The 23,320-nt window shown below is 43.6% G+C and overlaps 1 protein-coding gene across 1 annotated transcript in view; it reads left to right on the top strand.

Moving 5' to 3' along the window:
• Positions 1-23,320, top strand: part of LOC117893877 (frizzled) — a 101,059-nt gene that overhangs the window by 9,607 nt on the left and 68,132 nt on the right. The window lies entirely within an intron of this gene.

Genomic DNA, 23,320 nt, shown 5'->3' with positions numbered 1-23,320 from the left:
ACATAGCCTAATAGAGAAAGTTCTCTGCAGTCAGGCATGCAGGAAGCAGAATCTCATCCAAGCAAAAAATAATTCAATTAACGTCGGCCCCGCACCCACCACAGCCACCGCCTCCAACTCGCATGCACGCCCCAGGCCTCCTTGCACGGGGGAAAGGGGAAAGGGGAGAGATATACGTAAACAGCCATTAGTTGGATATAATTTAGCGCTTTAGTTATGGCCATAATGCAGCTACTTAAACGCAACTCCAAACAGCAGGTAGCGGTGGGAGGGGGAGGTGAATGCGGCAGCGAGGCAGGCGGATGCTTTACTCAAAAATGCTGACAGTGGCTATTAATTAAAGTGCAGGCACACACCACCACCACCACGAGCACATCGAGAGAGTGGCGCACTGTGAGTGGTGTTCGGGGGGAGTCAGATGAGCAGAAGACCAGACTCCAAATGGATAACGATCGAAGTCACGATGGGGGAGAGGGAAATAGTTGTATGAAGTCCATAACAAGACGTTTGTAATCATCTTTAATCATAACACAGACAGACAGACGGACGGAGAGACAGAAACATTCAGGCACGCACACAACACGGAGGAGCTACGAGTGTATCTGTGCAGTGTGTGTGCCACTAATGAACCAACTTAAAATTGTCATAACTGTAAATCATCTCAGACTTATGGAGGGAACGGGCGGACATATGTGGAGCAATCTATCGGATGTGTCCGCAGACGTGGGCAGCGGTAGGGGCAGACCTACACGCATACAGATGTAAGTATAAACAATATGGGAGAATCGTATCGAAACATACATATGTATGTTTGGGAAATTTTGAATACCCTTTACGACTTTGGATGCAGATTTACACATCTGTTTCTCTGAAATGGACTCCCAAGGCTAATACACCCGAAACCAAACATAGTTTCAACCCTGAACAGAAGTAAACCGTTCATAAAGACCCGAAATATTCAAGATAAATCACTCCGAGGGGGTGGGGGTACTATGACGATGATGCTGCATGATGATGGCCTGGCGTTGGATTGGCCTGACAGAAGGCCAGAAATCTGTGGGCAGTTGTGGACCCATGAGCCGTGGGTCAGTCCCCTGTGCGGGGCCTTGACATGGCCGAATGTTCGGATCAATCATGTGACAACATTTGGCGGCTACAATTTGATTGTCGCGTTAATTAGAATGAAGCAATCCCAGTGGGAAAGGACCATGGATGATGGACCATTATCCCGATCGGGTCCTTCTTTCTCTGCTGTGCCGTGACGAATTCTCTGCCAACGATTCCTGACATGATTTGTGATTTGTCTGGATTTATGGTTGCTGCAAAGTCAAATTGCGTTTGGCGGATAGTTTCCCACATCTCAGCGAATCCCATTCCACTTTCCTTTTTGACAAGTGGAAATTGTTTTCCTGTTTTCATGTGAGCTTTGTCCGTGTTGCTATCGAGATTTGCGTGACGCGTCACAAAACTTCGATTGTGCCCCCCCCATGTAGAACAGGACAGTGCAGGGCAGGGCAGGTCTCTTTTGATTTATTTCGGGAGCCGTAAAAACTAGTTCTGCATATGGAAGCAGGGCCATCGAGGCTACGAGGGGGAGAGCACTGTAATGTGAGCCTCTCTGCTCACATTACAGTGAGAAATTTGGTGTAATTTGGCGCATGTGTTTGGCTAAACGCTTCTTATCAGGCAAATTTGATGATTGGATGGCATGGCTGCGAGAGTGACAGCCCCAGCCTGAGTCCGAAGAGAGAGCTTTGCATGTTGATGAATTTTTGACGTGTGCGTCCGACCCCCAAATCGTGACCAAATTGTGTTAAGTTTATGTTGCTTTCGCACAGGACACAAGTCTCGTTCCGTATGCATGTTTGGGCATGTTTTCCCTGCCTTTTTGTGCTGAATTCGGTAGCGGATAAAGGGCTCAAAGACACGATATACATATACATACATATGTACAGACATACGTACAGCTAGATCCAATGACAGAGTGGCTGAATATGTCAAATGTTTTGTGCCACGGAATATGCAAAAGGTTATTTATAGGCCGAATGAAACTGCTCTCGCTTGATGGGGGTCCAATTAACTGGAACAAGTCCAAGTCAAATGTTTGGCTTCATTTGATAAATTTATTTTTGGAAACGTATCCCATGAGCACCTGGCAACATACATAGCTAGAAGATGATAGAAGGCCGATCCTTTTTAATTCTTTGTATATAGATACTATAAGTAATATTATGGATATGGGAATCAGTGCCGCAATGTAACCAGCACTGATCCTGGGTCGATTTCCATTTCATTGGGTCCTTCATGCGACTGAAAACCAATCCAACCGGGTCCCTGGACCTAGAAAGTGTGGGTTAGCCGCAAGATGGATATGTCGGCAGATGAGAGAGCGAGAGACGGTGGAGCGAAGGGACTCTGCCTGTCCCCTGACGCGTGTCTCAAAGTAAACTTTAATTTAATTACGATTTCTGCATTCACATCGAGTGGCAAAGGCGAGCAGGAGCCCGGGGATCTGCAACTGCAGATCATCTTCGGCACGCATGTCGGACAAAAGAAACACAATCAAAGCACCTGCACCTCCAGATACCGAAGCAGATGCAGATGTCGATGCCGAATGGGGGCAGAGATTGAGGTTGCTGGCTGGTCTTCGAGCCTCCCTGGTGGAAGATTGTGCGATAAAATATAAATAGAACTAGTCCACATTTGGACATGGTCTGTAAGAAAAGAATCTTTAGTTTCTGTTGTATATCAACTTCTGGAACTTTATTTGAGAGACAGAAGTGTCAATATACCCCAACAACGAATGCCATACCCTCTAGAAAACCTTCAGTTTTCTAGGACCAAGCTGCTTCTGCAGGTTAACAAACAATGGAGCAGAATCTCGTTTTACTTTGCCCTCGTCCGTTCAGGTGTGTGCTGCCACATTCTGGATATACACACTCTTACATACTGATGTGTACATGTGTGTATATTTTTATGGTCAGCAAGCCCCTCTGTAGAGCTGTTGCCTGCGTTGGCCAGCTGTCAATGCATCAAGTGAAAATTGCTGGCCATGTCAGGGAGCCGAAGTCCCTATATGGCAGGCTGGCATAACGCCTATGGCCATCGAACTATTACCAGAGCATTATTTTAATGCCGAGCCGCCGCACCAAACGGAGCCGTTAATAGCCCCCTACTTTGGGGCTGGGGTCTGTGCTGTGCCACTTTTTGTGGCAAAGATTTACAATTAAAGTCGGCGATTAAATAGTTGCGATAGCCTGGCTTTGATTTGCAATATGCGTTGCAGTGATTATGTTATTTATAGAGTGAAAGACCCAGCCTCAGACGCAGTGGCAGTCCCCCGGTCGATAGGTATCTAGAGTCCATCGGCCGATCGATCCGATGTCCACATTTATCTGGCCTATAAGTGTAACTCTTAGCCAGCGCTCCAGTGAGTGCTTCGAGTGCGTAATTTATGGCCATTTCTGCCACTATGACTTTATCTTGAAAGGAAATTTGTTCGTTGCAGGGGCCATAGCGGCGATGAAACCGATAAACTCTAAATATTTAATGCGTCTCGTCTCTCTAGTTTTTACGGTGTTGGCATGTCAGCAAGGGGCGGTTGCGGACTGGGCGTTGTCTAAAAATGGCCACCAAATCAATTTGCCATGGCTAATACGGGTTAAATGCCATGATTTTGGCTTTTACAACTTGAACCGTTACTTACTAGCGCATTTATGTGCCGTTATAATGGCAAAACGATACAAAATATGGTCGCTACCCGAATTAAATTGAAGTTAAATTAAATTCAAATGGCCGCCCTAATGGCTCTCAACGATTCGTTACTATATTTTTATACCCGGTACTCGAAGAGTAAATAGGGTATATTGTATTTGTGCGGATAACGGTTGTATGTAACGCACAGAAGGAAACGTTTCCGACCCCATAAAGTATATATATTCTTGATCAGCATCAATAGCCGAGTCGATAGAGCCATGTCTGTCTGTCCGTCTGTCCGTCCGTCTGTCCGTCTGTCCGTCCGTCCGTCTGTCCGTCCTGATGAGCGCCTAGTACTCAGAGACTATAAGAGCTAGAGCCACCATACTTCTGTATGCTCACACTGTTACAAGTGTATTTCAAAAATGAGCCACGCCTCTTTTCGCCCCCGCAAAAGGGCGAAAACCTCCCAAATCTACAATTTTGAAGATAAAAGAAAACTAAGAACGACATTCCGTAGGGAATGACCATATCTATCAGATCACCAAATTGGGATACGATTGGATCATTATTATAGCCACAATGAAGAAATTAATTTGCAGTGGCCACCCCGTCCCGCAGCATTCACACTCTGCTTCGCGCTGTTTATGGTCTCTCCCCCTGACACGTCTCTGCCGCTGCCTCTGCCTCTGCCGCGACTCTGCAGTGTGTGTCTTTAGGGGAGGGTGGCGAGCTAAAGGAGCGTGTTGGCGTGAGCAGTGTTGTTGATGTAGATGACAGATGAAGAAAAAATGTAAAATTTGACAAATAACCGCTAAGGTACAGATGTAGTACTGAGTGCCGGGTATAAAAGTTGTGACGCGTAAGAAGCGTCTCACACGTCCCTTCTCGTTTCCGTTTTGTATGTGGCTCTGGGAGTTCTATTGATAATAAAAATGGTTACTTCTCTTATAGAATTAACGGAGAGTATTAAAATTTACATAAAGCTTACAGAATCAAGCATTTTCGACTGATACTTGCATATATCGTATTCACAGGATCATAGCGAACCATTCGCTCACTTGGAAAGCGTTTCTTTAGTGAAAAGTTCGGAAGTTCTCTAAATTCTCTAATAACGAAACATAAATGGAAATTTTGGTACCATTTGCTAAATCATACATAAATCCAATACATTCATAAATGTATGTACATACATATGTATGTATGTATGCTTCCTTGAATGAATCTCACAGCTAATGAATCAAATTAAACTTTATTTTGATTTGGGATTCATTTTGTTCTTTGTTTCTTGTAATCTGTATACCCGGAATATTTAGTTGCGCTGAGACTTAAATATTTATGCCATTATGTATGAACCTAGAGGGAAAATAGATCACTATTCTATTTACCTTAACTTGATTTCAATTAACCATACATATACTTAAAAACTTTTCTCTCGGTGTATGTAATTACTGTATAAATGTATAGTTTATGTGGCTGCTTAAAATATAAAGCGAACTCAACTTTTATACCCGGTACTCAGTAGCACATCTCTACCTTAGTGGTTTTTCTCAAAGTTTACATTTTACCTTTTTTTATACATATGTATGTACATATGTATGTCATCTACATCACTTCTCACGCCTTTTAGGTACATTTCAAATATGTTTCTTGGTTTTGGAGTACACTTTTAATTTGAATTTGCTCTTTCTATGCGGACCTCATGAACATTTTATAGCAAACTGCATTATTTCTGGTAGTCCTTAACCATATTTAGATCATCGCAGAGTCTGGACGATTGTTGGTACAGTTTCATATGTCGCATTTCGAAGGAAACCGTTTGGTGCAAAGCTTAGCAACAATTAACCTTTCAGTGCATTAAATTCCTATTTAAAGTTACACTTTTGCCTCTCCGGTAAAGAGAAGACTTGGCACCTAGATTATGTACTCTTAAGCACTCACTTGGGACGACGCTAGTCCACATCCACTCCCCTGTTGGTCACTTCCTCGGTGAAGTGAAGCAGTAGCCCCACCGAAAAACCAACCCCATCATTTATAACTGTCATCAGTTTTTGTGGCCCCAAACACACGGCACAACAAAATACGGTAACTGGAAGCAGCAACAACTAATGTTTAAGCCATCAGCTGTGGAGTGGTTGAGAGGAGGAGGAGGCAGCGGAGGCCTCTGAGGCAATTGCCACTCCACTGCCACTTGGGCACTTTTGCGCGGTCCGATCCCCTCCTGCCACTGCCACGCTAGACAAACAAATTATGGTTACTGTCAATAGACGTGCATTTTGAAGCCAGACAACGAGAAAAAAAGTCAAACAAGAAAGAGACAGGGCTAAGAGATGCACCCACAGTGGCGGCAGTTGGACGTTTGACTGATGCCACAGCATGAGGCGAGTAGAAGTGAGTGGAAAACGCGAATTTAGCTGCAGTTTTTCTTGGCCATTTTCCTCTCTTGTTGTAGCTCTCTCTCTCTCTCACTCACTCTCTCTACCTCTGTTTTACAAACTGTGAAAATTGCCGTCGGGCATTTTGAGCCGAAACTGAAGCCAAAACTAAAGCCAAGAAGGCAACAGGCAACAGCAGCAGCCCCCAATCCGCAACAAAACCTGCAGCTAATCACAGTCTGCCACATGTTGAACGCTCCGCCAATTGCAAATTCTAAGCCAACTCAATAATTGACCCAAAAAACAAACCTTACCATTTTTTGTTTTCAATTTATCTAAACTTTTGTTTTATGTTTCGTTTATTTTCACAGACATTTTGTTGTTGCTCAGTTTCGTGCCCCAGGACTTTTGTGGGAGATATTCAGGCCAGGGCAGGCCAACGAGTTTCCAAGGAATTCAGTTTCCATATCCTGCAGCCGTTTTTTGCTTTACTAAATTATTTCTGTACTGCTTTTGTAGTTTTTCTTTTGTTCGGCCAGAAAATATGTTCTGATTGTTTAAGTTTAGTTTTGAAAGCTGTCGAAAGCGAATTTCCATGCCTCTTATGGAGGGGTATTGAGAAAGTTTAGCACAAAATAATGAAAAATCAAATGGTGGGCTGTAAATTTTGCAGAGAATGGCTGACAATTTCTTCGGTGGAAAAAAAGGATTATCGATTTAACTAAGAACGATAAAAGAAATGACCCGATAATCTTAAAAATATAAATAAACTCGAACCCAAAACACCAAGTAATTACTCGACTTAAACTAACTTCCTCCTACCCTAGTGAACATTTGTCTCCCCTTGCCAACGCATTTTCCGCAACTTAAATACACAGTTTTAGTGGCGGCTTTCCTTCAGCCTAACTGCAATTTGCATTAGAAAAATGACCAGAAAATAGAGACAGAGTTGTGTTAAGTAGAAATCGCAGTCTGCCACTTGAAGCGAATCCCCAAAACTGAAGGGCCCAAGGCCCAGACAGCAGGGGCATCCTCTGTGGCACTCCGCTCGGCTCGGCTCGGCTCGGCTCCATTCCGTGGCATAATTAAAAACGTGCTAAGCGTTTTAACGATGCCTGGACACTGTCGGACAACTGCGATGATGATGATGATGATTTCTCTGGTTGCTGCCCTTCTCCGCCCCTTACCGCACATTATTTGCTTTCGCTCGACTCTCGGCACTCGGACCCTTGGCCATTGCCAGCGCCAACGATGATATGCCAGTTTGAAGAGTTTCATACACACGATGAGAGCAGCAGAGCAGCAGAGCACCAGAGCACCAGGCCAGTGGAGAATAGAATAAACTTCAATCTTGGTCTGCCGTTTGCCGTTGCCGTTTGCCTTTCCCCTCGTTTTGTATTGTTGTTTTTTTATTTAGCATTCTTCGCTTTTTTCCATTCAATGATTTGAAAACTGAATTTCCAGTCTCAGATTTGTTCCTCCTGCATTTATTTCTCTTTCTGCTCTCGAGTACTTATGCCCCCGTTAAGAGACGAAGGGAGGAAGGCACTAAGGGAATTGCTCTAATGAGATGAGACTCGGACTCGGACTTGGACTTGGGACTTGGACTCGGGAGTGGTCATGGAGCGGCCCCAAGGCGGTAGCTTCCCCCTTGCTGGAGTGCACGGCTTTTATTTTTTTTAATTACGAAAATTGGATTTTTATGTACCACAGAGGTGGAGCACGGGGGGAGTGTGGACCAGCCAGAGACACTTGACATGCATGGTGGCGATGAGTGGCCCTGGCTCCAAATGGGAGTGCGAAGATGCATAGATTGGAGGCAACAGTAGCCGGAGATGGTGATGGGGTGATGGGGCTGGATCTGAATGTTGTCCCCATTCGAGTTTTTATCTCCGCTGTGTGGCTTAATTGAGTTGGTGGTGAGTGGTGACTGTACCACCGCACACCGCTCACCCCTCTGGGTAATACAATTAGGTTAAAGCGGCTGTAAATAGGTAAGAAAACGAAAAAGAAGAAATCAGTTGCCGGAGAACAGACTCTGACTCAAACCCAGGCTCTCGCAGGCTACCCCAATGCCAATCCAACAAGAATGTGTGATGCTGCCCGCATGCATGTGCAACACTGCTCCAAATTGCTTCTTCTCCCCAGACAGGTGGCACGGCACCTGGTTGTCGGTTAAGGATTGTGTGGGGCTTAGTGAAAGCCTCAGAAGTCGAGGCCTGCAATTGGAGTACTTCACCGCAATTGCTGTTGGCCAACTGATTGGGGGAGGGTGAGGTTCTGTGGCCAAATGCTAATGAAGGTAATCGGATGGGGGAATTATAGGAAAACTGGAAAATCTCTTAAACTGTGTGAATATGTTGGATTTGATCCGGGAACTTCTAAAGATCTTTAGAGAATTTTAATTTTCAAATAATCCGTAAATATCAGAAAAAAAGGAAAAGAATTAGTTTCGGATCACCCTGTCTCCCTTTCACCCTTATTTCAAGGTCACCCGAATGCGAATCGAATCGAATCGAATCAAGCCCTTCCTTGTTTGGAAACTCGAAACTTTGCGTGCTGGGCTGCTTCCTGCCTGGAAGTGTGGAAGTGTGGAAGGGCCACACACTTGCCAATTGTTGCACTCTGTGGCACTTTGCGCTGACCGTCTCCTCGATCCCTGCACACTTTACGCTACTCTGCCTTCTCTCCTTCGGGGTGGGTAAGCGACTCGCCTTTGGTGGCTCGGTAGTTTACTTACCACACATCATGCATATCGTGTTTCCCGGCCAGCCAGCTCGCCCTAGACCACAATGTGTGCCATGGTGATACACCCGATCCCCACAGAGCCGCTGAGGAGTTGTCACAGGGTTCGGGTTCAGCACGCAACTCCGCTCCCTGGCGGGAGCACCTCCCTCTGAAGACGGTTGGATGGATATGGATGCCGCAGATCTATCTTCCCAATGAAACGTGTCAACTTACATGAAAATTATTTTTCCCCTCTCTCTCTCTCTCTCTCTCTCTCTCTCTAGCTCTTTGTCAGGCAAAGTGGCAACGTGTTCTTAAGCAACCCATTAGAGGCTTATTCCTCGGCACTTTCCTCTTTCGCTTTTTCCCACCTCGGTACAGCATCTCCATATCCATCTCACTCCTACCTAAAGTGTTTTTTATGACACGCTCAAACTTTTTATGGATGCCTGCATCCTGCCACAGAGACACACAGAGAAAGAGACACAGAAAAAGAAAGAGAGAGAGAGAGAAAGAGAGAGAGAGAGAACTCTCCTCTTGTTTATTATTTAAAGCAAATTATCAAAGTGCGTTTGCATATCGTAAAAAAAGGATTTTTTATGTTGTACATCATTAAGCATAATAATCTTGCCACCGGTGAAAGATCCAAGATGCAAGATGGGAGCTGGAGGGGAGATTTACTTTTTATGGCTACTAATTTTTAAGCTGATTAAAAGCCATCAAAACGAAATCATGAATGCTCCGTCTTTATTTTATATGTCTTTTTTTTGTGCTTGTATCCCTTCCCAAAGGTGCACAGAATACTGATGTGGCCAGAGCTCTAGAGATGATTGTGCATTGCCTCGTAAAATGTTCAAGTCTTGAGTGAATCGTCAGTTCGATGGCTAGAAGAAAACTCTTAAGGGCTTAAATATATTTAATGTATGATTCATGTCTTAGAATATTCAAAAGCTCCAATAGTAAATTCTTAATTGAATATCTGTGCGTATTACAACTAATAATCTTTCTTCTTTCTATTCCAGGTACGTTGCGCATTCGGGTCTTCCCAACGTTTTGAATTTCTTATTCCAAATTAATTTCATTCTATACTAGGATGAGTGTGAGTAATCCAAACCCTTGCTAGCCCCCTGCCAGTCCCCAGCCTTGAGCATCACAACTTTCAAAAACTTTTGCCCGAAGCCAATAGGGACAAACTTTAGCCATTTGTGTTGAAGCGGTGTGGAAGGTCCGAAAGAGTCAACCATAAATACGCAATTATTTAAAGAGGAGGCGGGTGTCGCTCTCTCTGACTTAGAGCCCTAATAAACGAGTTTCCCGGACACTTACCTGTGAGTCCTCTTAACTGACTGTCTTTCCGTCTCCATTATCTAGAAGGGCCAGCCAGAGTTGCACCCACAAACAATATTATTATTCTTTTTTTTGTAGCAACTACCAAGACCCCAAAAATAGTCAAAATTGGCTGGAACTTTGGCGGGCCGGCCTCAAATGTATGCCAGGGGCTTTGGATCTGTTGGGGATTGTCTTCGCTTCAACAAGTTTCAAACAAACATTTTGCTGATTCTTTGTCGAGACTTTCGTTTCTGTTTTTGGTCCTACGCATTGTTGCAGGTGCGGCTGAATTCTAGTTTCGAAAATGTTTTGCAAAACGGAAAAATAAACTTTTGTCCTCTTATTTTTCCCGGATTCTTTTTTCGGGCGAGATGGCTTAATTTGCTTTTCATGAAATGGAATATCCAACAAAACAAACAGCCTTCCATTTTTTCCTCTCTCTCTCTCTCTCTTTCTGTGTTTGTTATGCGAGCCATTGACTTTTATATCCAGAAACTGTATGTGGGAGCAGAACCCCGAATCTCATCGACTCTGAAACTGAACTGAACCGAATTGAAGTTCCACTCTCTCTCTCTCTCTCTCTCTCTTGCTCTCTCTCTCCCAATCACTCTCTATCTGTCTTTGTCTGTCTCTCTGTTTTATTTGTCGTCGTAGTTTTGGCTGGCACTGTTCACGCTCAAGTGAAGCGATGTTGTTTTTAGCTATTGCCTATAAATTTTCCTGTGGTCGTCGCTCTACGGGGAGTGAATGGGGGATTTCGGTCTGAGTTAGTGTTCGGTTCGTGGGAGGGAGGGGCATGGAGGCTACAACGAACGGGTTCTGGAATATCGGTGTTTTTAGTGCCATTTTTGGGGCAACCATCGAGGCATCCGTTCATCCATTCATGCATTCTTCGCCTCCTCTTTGTAGGTGCGTTCTGGAACGCATTTTTGCATGCCCCACACCTCCCCACACATCCCCCTCTGGCTGCCCCCAAGCCTCTGTGTTGACAAATGGCTTAAAGATTTCGGCCTATGTACTATGCTGAAATGGCTTTAATTTGGGGCAATTTGGAGGTGACTAAGGATGGCGATTAGCAGTGGGAGTCCTCGGCAAAGGTAGTTTCCTATAAGGGGAAATTGAGAGAGAGAGTGTAGACTGAGTAATGCCAAAAACTGCACCCATCAGGACGAGCCGCAATGAGCTTCATTCAATCACAATCAATTCGAATGCCAAATTCGAATATTGCTCAATTGTATAAAATACTAAAAGCTTTGCCCACGAAACCCTGCCTAAGAGGCTTTCCCAACCCATTTTCCCTTTTCCCTTTTCCCTCTCGTCTATCGGCACTCTATCTTATTGAAAAGCAAAAACCTTTAAGCCGCGCAGCGCACTGATGACTGATAAATGTGGCCTGAAAGCTGCGCTTACAAATAATTCAATGCCAATTGCTGAATCACTTCCCTCCTAGCAGGCATGGGCCGCGGAGAGGACTGTGTGCCGTCCTGGCCAGTTCTCTACTGATCCCTCGAGCAAAACAGCAGAACAGCAGAACAGCAGGACAGCAGGTTGGGCCTTCATTTTCAGATAGTTTTCCATGGGAGCAAAGCATTTTCCAGCAATTGAATATCCAGCCATGCCGGACAAAGCATTTGAATGTCAGTCGGTCGTCGGTCTTCTCTCTTTTTATGCTTTTTATTTCCATTTCTTTCTTTTTGTGCTGTTGCTTTTGCTGTTTTTGTTGTTTTCGTTGTTGATGTGGAAATTAATGAGACTGACAGGCTTTTGACGCAATTTGATGCCCCGCAGTTTCTGTTTCTGTTCATTTTTTTTATAAATATTGAAATCATTTATCAGCAGCAGCCACAAAAGAAAGACCGGCGATGGGCAGTCTGTGCGGTGCGGTGTGGGTCACTGAGGAATGCGCGAAATCAATGAGCGATTGTGTGTCGTGTTTTTTTGTTCTGCAAAACTCAGTAGATCCCAGTAGAACTCATTTTTGGATGCATGCCTTACACCGCATAAGCGAAAATAAAACAGCATTTTCAAAAACATTTCTACATAAAACGAGAAGGGACGTGTGAGACGCTTCTTACGCGTCACAACTTTTATACCCGGCACTCAGTACTACATCTGTACCTTAGCGGTTATTGGTCAAACTTTAAATTATTTCTTCATCTGTCATCTACATCTCCAAACTTCTCACGCCAATACGCTCCGTTAGCTCGGCCCCCTTCCCTAGACCACTAACCAAATAGTATAGGTTAGTCTAGGCACTAACCAAATAGTATACTATACTATACTAGTATACTATACTAGTATACTATACTATTTGGTTAGTGCCTAGACCCACACACTGCAGACTCGTGTCAGAGGCAGCGGCCGCAAACACTGCGCGAAGCAGAGTGAGAAGGAGAGAATGTGCAAACAACAAATATAAGCTGCGGGACGGGGTGGGTTTAGCCACTGGAAATTTATTTCTTCATTGTGGCTATAATAATAATTAATGGATAATAATCACCAATTTCGTGATCTGGTAGATGTGGTCATTCCCTACGGAATGGCGTTTTTAGTTTTCTTTTATCTTCAAAATTTTAGATTTGGAAGTTTTTTGAATTTTTGCGGGGTCGGAAGGGGGCGTGGCTCATTTTTGAAATACACTTGTAACAGTGTGAGCATACAGAAATCTGGATGCAAAATTTGGTGGCTCTAGTTCTTATAGTCTCTGAGTACTAGGCGCTCATCAGGACGGACGGACGAACAGACGGACGGACAGACAGACATGGCTCAATCGACTCGGAAACGTTTCCTTCTGTGCGTTACATACAGTCACTTTGTGCACAAATACAAGACCCCTATTTACTCTTCGAGTACCGGGTATAAAAATTATCCATTGCAAAATCGTAATGCAAAAGTTTCTTTCAAAATCGCTGATGATGTGGGTTCCACTGCTTTTTCTGATCTGTTGTTCTATTGGTAGATTCTGTGAGGTTCCATTTCACAGAATCTTTGGGAGTCTGTCTGCACTTTATTATAGTAGATCCTTTTGAATAAGAGATGAAGAGAAATTCTATCGACAGCGCGCTCTTGTCTAAAAGTTGCAAAATATATTACTGGAAAATATTTTTCAAAACAAAAGAAAGAACATGAATGGGCTCCTAATTATAGTCATACATTAATTAGTACCAAAGTCCGTAACTCCAACAATTGGGCCTGTTCTGGCCATGCAGACGACGGATGAACCCGCATGGATAATTAGTGTAACCTCACTTGAAATTTGCAGTAGAGAAGGCTGTTGGGCTTTTGGACTGCTGGCCTGTCATCATCGTGGGTACACGGCCGAAATAAATACGAAATCATTTGTATACGAGTATTTCCCGGAGTTTCGAAGGCTTGTGTTTGCAATGTTGAAACATTTATCGCTGTCGTGGCCCACAGAGGGGGACGCGCCAGCGGAGGGCAATGCGGATGCGGACATGGCAAATGGTCTGGCAGGAGATGAGTCCGATGAGCCTGCCGCTGAGCAGCTAAAAACTTGCTGAGGGCCAGCAGTCGGTTTTGTTTAGACTGCAAACTGTGAGATAAATTGTGGTGTATCTGTAACTGAGCATGGCATCTGCGGCAAATGCAGGCCCGGTCCCAGTACCAGTACCAGTACCAGTCTCAATCCCAGTCCCAGCCTCTGTCCCAGTCCCAGTCTCCCTCTATCCATGGTTGATTACAAAGCGTTGGCCAGTGTACCGAGAAATGGAAATGCAGTCGGTGAATCGCGAACAGTCCTCGACTGCTGCTCCTGCTCCCCATCTAAACGTCATCGTTTAAAGTGTTAAAATAAAAGCAAAAGATTCCCATCCGACTCCGGCGCTGGACCCCATGTTCATCTGCGGGGCTTTGTGTGAAAAATTATGGCAGCTGACTGTGAAAAATTGTTGCAAATAGTTTTCAGTGAATGTTTTTTTATGTTTTTTATTTCTCCTCCATTTTTGCATTTGTTTTTGTTTTTGTTGCCCAGCACACCGTAGATATCCACTCGCTCCGCTCAGAGCTCCACTGGAGTGGAGGCTTTTAGTTAATGCGCACTCGACTTGGCCCAACCAACGTCAAGTGGTTTCGGTTTATCGGCAATGGAATGGGCAGAGAATGAGGATGGAGATGGCTATGGGTATGGGTACGGGTGCGGGTACGGCAGGGGTTAGGAGGATAGATTATGCAGCAGAAGCACCATCGATGGGATCGATGTCAGTGGCTTTGGATGGTGGAAATGTGGATGATGTGCACAAGTGCTTCACATGTGTTGCCGCTGCGTGGCGTGCCAGCATCAGTTTTGTAGGCATTTCAAGTGTCAGAGGGGTTCGATGTTCGCCAACTCTGACATTTCCCAGCGTAGGGAATACTCGTACTCGAACCATTTTTGCAATTTGTACGTGATATGATAACTGAAACTTGTCTATCCTTCAAATGGCGCCCAAGAGGGGAGCCAGAGCCCACATACATACGTAGATTGATTGTTTTTTACCAATCAGCAATCACAGAACAACACCAAATAAGAGATAAACGTATTGAAATTGAATAAATTTCAAGCGAAATGGCAATCGAAAAGGGCAAGATTCTAGGCAGCCAGCTGTCCTCTGATGTGTTGACTAAAAACACTGCTTAAACACTGCTGTATCGATAGTTTGAATGCCAACAAATTGCTCACCATTCAGAACATTCTTCGAGTCTCTCCCTTTGCAAATGAATCAAGGTGAGTGAGGATTTGGGCATCCCATCCTCCTCCTTGCCCAGAGACATCAATCACGGCCTGGTCTTTCATTGGCGCACATTTCGTTGATGTAATTTGATGCGTTATTATTTAAATAATATATAATTTCCAGCATTATAGCGCGCGGCTGACAGCCAAACCTGGGCTGTTGTTCATTTTTCCTTCTGGCTGACTGGCTGCCCCTCAGTTCCCTGGCTCTGGTCGCTCGTTCGTGGTTCATGGTCCATGGTACATGGTCCCTGCCACCTGCCATAACTTCTTGTTCTTGTAATTATTATGGTACAGTGTCCAGGAGCGAGGGAAACCGGCTTGGCTGTTGGCTTTTGCGTCAGCTATCTGCTGTACGAACGCCTTCTTCTAACTGTACGCGCAGCAAGGCATCATCCCGATCCCGATGCCGATGCCGATCCCGAACTGTGGCATCCCGAACATCTCCGATGTACGTGTATGTACTCCAAGAGTGGTTCAGGCGCACACTTTTTGCCGTTAGCCGCGTGGTCTTGTGGAGTATGTGTATGTATCTGTATCTCGAATGTTGCATGCCACAGACGCCATCGCAGTTGGAATCGCCAAAGCAGTCGCCGCCGCCGTCGTCTCCAAATCGTAACAGTAACAGACTTTATGCAAATTGTTGTAATATTTTGTGTGCCGTTCTGTTCTGTTCTGTGGCTTCTGCCTACTCTCCTACTCTCCTTCTCTTCTTTCCATGACTTCGTTATTATTGCGTGTAGCTGAACCAGTGGACAGAGGACAGGGGCAGACAGCCGCTGCTGATCAGGTGGGGGACGTGGAAATCGAGAAGGATAGGATGGCACATCAAATGGACCGTTGGTTGTTACGGTCCGCATAGGCGACAGACACTCCATGAAACGGAATTACCGTTTTGGTAGTTTGATTCTGACAAAGCTCATTGGGCATTTATTTACCTTTATTATGCGACTTTCGGGTGGGATTAATCTCGCTATGCAGTCAGCTTTGAGCCGGGAATTTGTCACAGATGGAAATCAATTAGCGGGAAAAGATGTTTGGTTAACCATAACCAAAGACTAGGAAATTAACAACGAACCTCATTGACGTTCCCATTTGACACCTTCTGGTACGACACTTCTGTCCCTGGCTATCGATTCGAGACGGTAGGGGACAGAATATGTTGAACTTCTCTCATTTTAGCATGTCTTTTCTAAGCAGACACAGAAGCTCCCATCGCGGATAAGATGCCGTCGAACATTTTGAATAAATATTCACAAAACTCTCGCATTCTTCTCAATTTCATGGACAAATTGTCTGAAATCCTCTATGGACATAACATAAGTAATGGTCCTCCCCTTCAGGCAGACACGCCTACTTTAACACACTTTCCCCCACACTCCCTCCACGGAAATACACTCGTTGGTACATACATTTCAGATCCAGTGAACGGAGAGTAGAAAGAGAGAGAGAGAGAGAGAGACCACCGCAAAATTGTGGCCACGCAAACACGTTCCTCTCTATTAAATTTCATAAATTTATTAAATTATGCCCCACCAAAGCCAGAAAAACGAAGTCAGAAACAAGAGAGAATCTCCAATGAAGTCGCTTATACGTATATAAAATAGTACGGAAGAAGACGAAGAGGAGAAGCAAGAGGAGGAGGAGGAAAACAAGTTGGAAAACTGGGACCAAAAAACTCGAACTAGAGGGAAAAATGCCACCAACTGAGAGACTAGTGCAATTGGGTGCACATACAAAGAGGCAACGCAACATGGGGCAAAATGTTTATGAGGGGTAAGGGGAAAGGTAAGGGGAAAGGGTGGAGGAGGAGAGGCGGTAAATGGTCGACTTCTCCATCTCCCCCAACCGTGCTCATTAGCTGTTGTCATGCTGGAGACACGACAGCCTACTAAAAATTAATATGTCAAATTATGGAGCATTGAGGGGAGCATTAAAAGAGACTGAAGCGTGTCCAGGCAACATGCAAAGACCTTCCTTCCACTGCACCCGCCCCCAGAACTCATTGCCCGCTAGACATCCCTGCTGCAATTAGAAAGAAGCGACTGAAGCTGTTCCTGCCAAAATGTCAAACCGAAAATTTGCTGCGTTTGCTGCTGTCTGCATGTCAATGTCACAAGAGAAAGAGCGTAAGAAACAGAGAGAGAGAGAGAGAAAGGGAAAGAGAGAGAGAGAGAGATGTTACCCAGGTGCAGGTTCGGTTGAAAAGTGGAAATTGGGAAATGGGAAGTGCACCTGCTTGTTCCACTTGGCATGTTCGTGTGGCAGCTTTTGACAATATTGTTGATACTGTAAAAAAATCCCAAAAGTCAAGTGTGACATTCGTGAAATGGGCAAAATGCCGAGTATTCTTTGTAGAACGAGTTTAAAGCATCTCGAGCAACAAGTACCAAGATGTTGTCCAACAAATTATTTAATTTGCATTCGAGCGAATGTCTCCTGATGCTGAATGTTGTTGTGACTGTGTATCTGGTACGAACTCCACAACACTCTCCTGTTCCTACATACTAAGTAGTAGGTTAGCATGTTTAACGTGTCTTTGAGGCCGTCAGTTGGTCAATGAGTGTTAGCGTCACGTTGGCCTCCCACAGCACAGCTCTCCCCAGCGCCCCTTTCTACTCTACTCCACTTGGGAGTACGTGACAAGCATGACCGATAAATATTTGCTATGTATGTGCAGATAATACATACTACAAACCAGAGAATGTGCATATACTTATGTATATGTAGAGTCTGATATCTTTATATGTATGTATATGTATGTATTTATGCGTAAAAGTTTGTCTGTGAGGAGCTGAAGCGAAACTCGAGCTTAAGTTGGTTTTAAGTTGTTAGCATTTAGTTGACATTAACTGGGATTTGGCGTACCGAGGGGAAAGCACTTGACTTGGATTGCTTTTCGAAGATGATCTAAAATATGGGGGGAGTTGAATCAATAGTGCATAAATATGTAAACATTTTAAAAATATCTGTGATGAAATATATAGAGAATTGTACTACATATGTACATACATATGTATGTACATATGTAGATTTTGGCAATTATAATCATATGATACTTAGAAACGGGTAATGATATCATCCTAGCCTCAACTCGTTTGTTTAATCATAACTTGCATTATCACATAAAAGTCTGCTCTTATGTCCTTCCCTTTTTCTTTGATAATATTAAAGGCAATACATTTGAAAATTTAAATGAAAAATAAGAAACGGAAGAGGACACACAGCCTAACAACAGGGACAACACATCCCTAATTCATATGCACAACCACAACCCTTTCGATGGCCTCAATTTTCAATGACTAATTGCCAAGCTTAAAAAAAAAGGGAGAGGCACAGAGAGGCAACAAGAACCACCTGTGGTCCTTTATAAATACAATATTCATAGGGACGACGGCACACGGAAAAAAGTCCCCAGCTTAACACCTCGCATGCATAATGGGTTATTGGTCGGTCTTCTGCCTTAACACCGACAGCCCCCAGACCCAGCAATGAGCCGACAACAACTCGCACAGCTTCCGGGCGCGGACCTTGTGCTGTGTCACTTTTTGAGGCTGAATGGAGAACGGAAAACCAAATATAAGAGTAAAAATTTAAAACAGATGCTCATTATAATTATCCATTAAAATTACATGGGTTGTAATCAAGGGGTGGAGACCTGGGATGGGGAGTCTGAGGGCTAAGAAGGAAGCGCGGAGTTGCCTATTCCACTCCTTGCTACTCTCCTTTCTGTCCTCCTGTTGGTCTCTCTTTTGTGCCCTCGCTGGAGGCATAATTTGCATGTAGTAAAGTGTAGGACCTTAACAGCATTTTTTTCTGTTTCTTGTTGGCTCTGAAAGGGTTAAACACACTGCCAGCCCCGCTATGGACATGGCCGAGGGGGCGTTAACCGAAAAAGGAAATCGCTCTAAATGTTGTTGGGCCTCGGGTACCCAGACCCCCTCCTTCTCTGCTCCTCTTTCGCTTAAACCGCGCCCGTCTGCCATCCACAATCGCCCATTCCACTACCCAATACCCAACCAACATATGGATGGGTCGACATTTTATGGCCCCGGGATCAGTTTCAGTTTTGGCAGACCGCAAAAAAATGGACACAACAAAAGTAAAGGGATATGCGGAGAAGAAATCCCCCAATATCGAATCAAAATCTTTAAAACCCTTTTTTGTCTGCGTTTGGTTGGCTTTTAATAAAGTGTCGACATGTGTAATTTGCGGGGGGCTTTTGTGTGTACCAGAAAGATGCTGAAAGAGAGCAATAATATTAATAAATTATGGGCAGGAATTTTGAGCATTGTGTTGCGGTCAGCAAGAAAATGTGTGAAAAGTGCTTGTTGACTATTTGACTCCTTTCCTTTTATTATTATTATTTTGTGTGTCCATTTGAACTGTTGACCCGACTGGGGGCCGGCTAGCACTTCCTGGTATTCTGCTCCTTCGCTTTCGTCGCATCCTTATTGAATTCAAATTGTTGTTTTTTCTGTGTCTGCCTGTCTGTCCCCGGCTGGGTTTTCCCTCTTCTGCTTTGTTTGTCTTTCAAGGAGAAGGTAAGAAGAGAAATAACAGCAAAGAGAGAGGAGCGAAAAGCAACAACAACAACATCAACAACAGTTTACAGCTTGTCCTTTGGGCCTTCATTCGTCCAGCTATGCCTGCTCCTTCCTGCTAAAATCAACCCTCAGGACAATCGAACTCGCTCTCTCTCTCTCTCTCTCTCTGTCTGTGTGTTGCTGTTCTCTTTTCGGTGCTGTCTGTTTCTCTGTCTATTTTGACTTTAACAACGTCAGCAACACCCCCAAAAATACACACAACATGCTGGGGGGAGTCATCATTAACGCTGTCCGAGGGTTGTCTGAGCACTCAATACAGAGACAGGGAGGAATGAGGGGAATGCGGACTGCAACTGAAGGCTAAAATTGAAGTGTGTTCGCATAAGGTTTTTTGCCCTTGGCGGACAGTGGAACAAGCGTTGATGCTGTGTCAGTGCAATGTAGTGATTGGAAACGGGTAGTAAAAGAGGAAGAAGGTTAATTTGAACACTGTCTTCTAGGGTTCTTTCTTTAACTCCTTTCTTTCCCATTAAAACTAATCCTTTTTCAATAATCACATCACTCCACGTTCCTAAAACGAGTCTTCTGTCCATTTAAATAACATTTCATTCCACTGTATCCTGCAGAATGGCTGGCTCTTCCGTTCCCTCTACGTATCACCTCTTAATCATTTTCAGCATCTCCAGCATCATCAACACGCCCCCTACTCAAACAGGGCAAGAGAATTCCAGCTGGAAGAGTTATCATCTCCTCTACCCCCATACCTGTCTTTCCCTTTGGCCTTTCATAACTCGCGCTGGGCATAAAATGTATCTGCAATAAATTAAAAACTCCTTAAATGTTGGCATAACTTCGTTTATTTCGCAACGGTCTCCTCTCCTCTCCCCCATCCCATATTCTTGTCCTACATACATACATAGCTTCCTCCTCTGATTCTACGGCTCCCCCTACCTCTCTTTGGCCCATTGTCATTGTCTGCCATCTTTTTTTTTTTGCATTATTTTTGTGGCCTCCAGCCAAAAATGTAAGAGCTGAAACAATATTTTTTGTATTGTTTTGTTCCTGTAGAATTGCCACTTTGGACTAGGCGGGAAAAGTGGATCCAGAGTGTAGAAGTGTGGAGTGTGGAGATGTGAGTCTGTTTCGGGGCATTTTAGTCCGTTGTCCGGCCTTTGTTGCTGCTCCTGGTCGGATGCTCACGCGGCCGGCATGAAAACTTATGTCGGCGGCCTTTGGGCGCAATTATTTATACATGCCTCATAAAAATCCCAAGACAATGGGACCCCAGACAGGGACTCGAGTCCCAGACCCTAGACTCCAAGCGAGACCCGATCGGGCCGAAAAGGGATAGCACCAAACAACTGGAGTTCAACTTCTCCGTCTTGGGCCTAACATTGCAGTCTCTGGACTCCTTTTGTTGTCTTCAATGTTGCAACTAGTTGTTGTTGTTGTTGTCGATGGTTGCTCTTGGGGAGTTTTCTTTTAAGAAGAGGTGAGTGGATGCCATGGAGTGGGTAAGAGGGAGCGACAGCTTCATCGGTAAATGCGATTGCATCCGTGAATGCAATCGATCCTGATAAATATGATGATATTACCAAACACAGATTCATTATGTATTCGAGGTTGGTGTTAGAAGGGAGAAGCTAACCAAAGAAATAATGTGCATATAACAGGGTGTCAGTGAAGGACAATTACACAACGAATTGGCTCGCTCGATGCTTGAGAGAAGTGCCACATAGGATTGTTAATCAGCTTCAGCATTTCAAAACTATTTTGAAGACATTTCCAGTCATTCAAATAATCAAGTTATAGCTTCTTGGAAAGCTGGAACATTTGCTTTCATTTGGTTCTTCTTATTTTTCTTGACTCTTACACTTATTCATAAAATTTGCTGTTCAACGAAAAAAAAAAAAAAAAAAAAAAAATAGTGATTATTTTTAAAATCGAAAAAAAAACCACAAAACTTAAATTGCAAGCTATATTTTATGTACTAAATGTTTGTTGAGGATTATTAATAGGGTTTTAATCAGTTTTCTTTTCTTGGTCCTGTCCAAGCTTCAATAGGATTTTAGCCAATATATCTTGGACCACTTGCCCTCACTTTGCTCTGGTTGCCGGAATTGCAGTTATTTTAATGGATTTGGCATTCCTCATAAGATTTCGATGACATTCAGATCCAGGGACTGAGTTGAAAATGGTAGAACGCAGATTTTTTCAGATGAAACCCGATTCCTGTAGACATTTTTCAGTCTTTCGGATCATTATCTTGTTGAAAGATCCGTCTTAGAGGTATTTTTCAGCTGTAATATGAATGTAATCTATGAAAAAGTACGCTGGCCCACACAATCTTGTGAAATACAACAACGCCAGGCTAGGAAGTCCCACTTTATATAGGCTGGAGCCCATAAGGCTTAACACAACATGCTCAATACTGTTTTTTTCAAGAACTTGGGCACAAATTAGATGTGAATTAACGCCAAAAATATTATTTTCTTATTTTCTTACCATATAATATATATAATAATATACCCGCCTAGTGCACATGTGTTTTGAAACTTCAGTCGTGCACCCCTGTACTCGTAGCGTGGCTTTCTGGTACTTCAATAAGTAAAATAATGAATAATCAGTCGTATACGAACTGTCATAATACCTTCAAAACGATATACATAGAAATGTTTTGAAAACTTTTCAGGATTTTGAAGACCATCTTCGAAAATAAGTTTTTCGCATAAGAAATCACTTTTCATGGTCTTAGTTGAAACGGTTAAATATAATAGCAAGAACACATCCAAGTTCGTTTTCAATTCTATATTACCACCTGACGTTAATTTTGTTCGCCTTCTGAACCGATCAATAATTTCTCTTACGCACTAAAAACAAAAGTACCGCTATGTTCAACATTTCTTTCATCAAAATATTCACTATATGCATACATACATACATATGTATGTAAATTAAGTTTACTGATGGTGACTTTTTTTTGAATTGATTTGCTTTGATTAAATAATTACACTCGGCACTCCTATTTTATTGAACAGCAGATTTAATGGGTATTCGACAAGAGTCATAAAAAACAAGAAGATGAAACGCAAATCTGACAAGATTTCTTCGGGTTTATAATACCTACGTTACGAAGGGTCTCAAAAATAGTTGTGAAAGGGATGAGGTGTGGCACTACAATTTTAATGAACATAATGTATGTAAATCAGGGCTCGGTACGGCCCTATCCATGGGTGCGGGACAAGGCGCTGCTGCTGCGCTGCTGCTGCGCTGCCCTCACGTACAAGCGTATTACAGTGATTCGTACCAATACCAATGTTGCGTTTTGCGTGCGTCTTCACACACAAACGCAAAAACGGCTCGTTAATTGTATGGGTGCCGAGCCCTGATGTAAATACATACAATGTATGTACATATGTGCACTTTCTTAAACCATACATATTGAGTTTTTAAAGGAACACTTCCACTAATTTAAGACGTTAATATCGTTAAATTCAAAAGGCCTCTCTGATGACGATTTAATAACCTCCATTGAGAAGTCCTTAAGGTTACTTAGTTGGATTTACCCAATTGTCTCTTCGGTTCTCTTATTCCCCACTATATCTTTGTCTTGCCCATACCAATCCCTCAAAATGAGTTCTTTAAAATTAAATTTTTCAACGCTGACTTGGCTGAAGGGAGCGTAAGCTTGGAGGATAATTTCAAATAAATGCGGCTACTTCCATGGGCTTCTCCAAGGAGAAAAAAAGCTGCGGGCAATTTAGAGGAGTACTCAGCCCGAGCCCCAGCTCCACCCTCTCTTTCTTCGCCAGCTTTATGTTATTGTTGCGGATCTGTTGCTTTATGCGTCTCAAATATGCGTAAATATTGTTCCCCCAGCATTCAGCTGGTTCCGTCTCTTTCCGTCCGCCCTTGCT

The sequence above is a fragment of the Drosophila subobscura genome, chromosome J, assembly GCF_008121235.1.
Source record: "Drosophila subobscura isolate 14011-0131.10 chromosome J, UCBerk_Dsub_1.0, whole genome shotgun sequence".
NCBI classification, from domain to species: domain Eukaryota; kingdom Metazoa; phylum Arthropoda; class Insecta; order Diptera; family Drosophilidae; genus Drosophila; species Drosophila subobscura.
The sequence above is the reverse complement of the archived record's forward strand: the minus strand, read 5'-3'. Positions and strand labels throughout refer to the sequence as shown.